The sequence below is a fragment of the Cygnus olor genome, chromosome 5 (assembly GCF_009769625.2).
Source record: "Cygnus olor isolate bCygOlo1 chromosome 5, bCygOlo1.pri.v2, whole genome shotgun sequence".
NCBI lineage: Eukaryota > Metazoa > Chordata > Aves > Anseriformes > Anatidae > Cygnus > Cygnus olor.
Window position 1 is genome coordinate 47,275,058 of NC_049173.1, and position 3,260 is coordinate 47,278,317.

The following is a 3,260-nucleotide window of genomic DNA, read 5'->3' on the forward strand; positions in this document are numbered from 1 at the left end:
TGAAGGTTCTTTCCAATTTCACAGATAAAAACAGTAGACTTAGGACACTGTATTACTGTATTGCTATATTGAGTTGCGTCACTGAGATTATAACTCCCAAAGTCTTTTTTTTTTTAAACAATATGTGAAAATGACCATGATTGAAATTCTTGTAGGCAAGAATAAAAATCAAGAAATATCTCAGTGACATAAACATAATTCATCTCATCAGAATATCCTTAAGTGTTAGAGGCTTTGAAATACCTACTGCAATGCTCACCAATGTGTACAAATATAAGAGTTTAAGAACGGAAGTTAACTTCGGATTACTTCTTGTCAGTAAAGATATGCAGTCCTGTTCCTTTCATGTTGCCTTTCTACATATTGAGTCCATTTTGAAGCATATTAGATTTCAATCAGTCAGGTGTTTGGTTCTACCAAAAAAATGTTCACTCATAGATAATGCAAAGAGTGAAGGAAGAAAAACTCTCACTAAGCTATGTACTGTTATGTATCATCATCTAAAATGTCCACTTTATTCAGGAACAGTGATTAAGACAGATCCCAAACTATCTTTCACAGAATTAGAAACAGGAAAAATAACAAGGTAAGACTTTCTGGATTTGACAACAATGATGATCCACATAAAGACCAGTAGCTTACCTTGAGGTGGCTGAAGACTGATGTACAGTTGAATGCCTCAATGAACTGGGGATCCTTTGTTTGATCACCCATACAAAATGATATCGTACCCAAGTGTAGCAACAAAAAAGCAGAATGATAGCACGAGAACTCTGGGAAATTACACAAGTTCTATTAACAAGGTAGTTTGGAAGTATCTGTGACTTGTGACCTTAAGAAATAACTGGTGCTTTTGCCAGGATCAAGTGTCCAAATATGCCAACGACTTACTTTTAGTAAAGACACTCATGACACTCATGAAATCACGAGTTGGAGACATATCTCCAAATCAGATTTTTTTTTTTTAAATTGGAAATTAGTTTTCATGGGGCACTCAAAATTTCGGTGTCATACCATGCTTTGTTGATATCTTCACTTTGGAATTATCTGAGAATAGAACTGCTGAACAACATTAGAAAGTTTTTGAAACATATGACACTCACCTGAGAGTAGATTGGGTAAACTCAGTCCTAACACTAAGTTCAAATGTTTTTTTGTGTTCCTCAATTTTTATCACAATTTCCTACTTCAAATTAAAACAATTGCTGAAGTTCTTCCCTGGCTCTTTGACACTAGAGTTCTATGGATATCAATGCAAAAATAGGCAGAAGCATTCAAAAATATCAAAAACTGACTGAGATACGGTTCTGCTCTTTCTAATATGACAATCTGAGATCTTTAGTAATTATCTGTGACAATTTGACATTGGAGCTGCTCTCAGCCTGTCCTAGCTAGATGGGCCTGATGCACTTAAAGCTTACTATCGAAGAACACAAATGTGAACTGAACAAAAATACTAAAACAAATATTGTAATTGTGGTTCTGGGAGCTTGTTTGAAGTTAGTGTGGAGTGAAATACAGTATTAAAGAGTAAATCTCTCTCTCCCCAAGGCCTACTCAGCTCTTCCAGTTGTGTCTTCATACTATAGAACATTATACTAAATACAGATCCTTCACTGCATGCTTGCATACAAGCCATAAATAAATAAATAAAATGTCATGAATGTACTGTACTGACTACTGTGATATATTCAAGCAGACTCAAGTCTTGAAAATGACTCAGAGTTTCAAAAGTAACGTAGGTTCATGCAGGTGTGAAGGGGGTGCCTGATTAAAAAAACATCGGATGAATTCAAAACAATTTAACCCATAAACTCATAATGAAATACCTTTACCACAGGCTATCTTCAAAGAGGTTGGCTAATCACTTAAGCTATGTTAAAAGCAGCACATCCAAACTTGATGCAAATTAAAATTGTTAGCCAGAAGTTATGCCTGCCAAGTCAGAACTACTGCAAGCACAGAGGAAGCGATAAACAACAAAATAGCTTTCCAAGATACTGTGTATGAGTCACTTATTTTTCAGTATTTCTCTGGAAAATGATCCAAATCCTCACCATGTAAGACTTCTATTGATTCTAAACAATTCATAGGCCTCTTTTAAAGGAGGGGAAAAAAAAAAAGAAACAACCAAACAACAAAAACCCCCAAACTTCCTGATATTCCTAGAATTTTACTTGTCATAACTTAAATTTTAGCATCTTTTCAAACATCTGCTGTAATATTCCCCATCCTTCAGCTATGGTTAGTGACTCACAGAGTGGTGTGTTTGATAACAGCAGTGCCTTCACCTCATGGGCTCTGGGATTTAACCAACACCAGCTGTGTCTGAGCTGTCGATGTTGTGAGCAGACTGTGCAACTGCCGTTGTGACTTCCCTATTAAAAACAAGTTTTCCTGAAAAAAAAAAGAAAAAAAAAGTGACTAGAAAAATTACAATTTTAAATGGAGAGGCTCCAAATGTTTTTGATTAAAAAACTGGAGAGGACCGCAACAAATCCTCACCCACAGCGTCCTCACAGCCCAGCCTTTCTCCCTGAGGCATGACTCCCCCCAGGAAAGCTCCTTAGCCTCTGCTGCCCTCTGCACAGTTCCCTCTGTGCTCCCAGGTCTCTCACCTCAGAGGCTCAGGAATCATTTTTGCTTCCTGCTCTTCCCAACAGTTGCCCTAAGCCTTGCACTAGGGGGCTTCCTCACAGCACGGGGGCTTTCTAGCGCCTTCTAGCACCTTGCACGTGCCCAGTTTCTGTCAGGGAAAGCCCTGCCTCTTCCTGAGGATCACAGCTGCCTCAAGGAAACGGGGCTGATTTCTTCTTCTGCCAGCCAGTCACCCTCTTTTAGGGCTGCATACTATAAAATTCAGGCTAACTTGCAGATGAGATCTGTGCTGTCCCATGTACTTTGAAAAAACTGATTGGGGTGGTGATGGACTGATATGGTTTGCCAGAAGCCTTGTGTGGCTTTTTGCTTCACATGCAAATAGCAGAAGGATCCCTGATAGTGTATCTCAGTGGGGAAACATGCCAAGGTTAGCCTTAAAATCTACTTCTTGTTTCTGTGCACTGAGAGGTTTTATGTTTTGTCAGAGGACGGGGAGCTGCCTGAACGTGACTTTGCCTCAAGCAGTCCATGAGAGAGGTTCCTGACCTCTGAAGAGCAAGTGAGGTGCTCCCGTCAGTTGCCAGAGGCGGCTGCGCTGAGCCCTCCTTTCAGCGGCAGCTCACTGGTGTATTCCACAAATGGCTCTTCTGCAGTCAGTG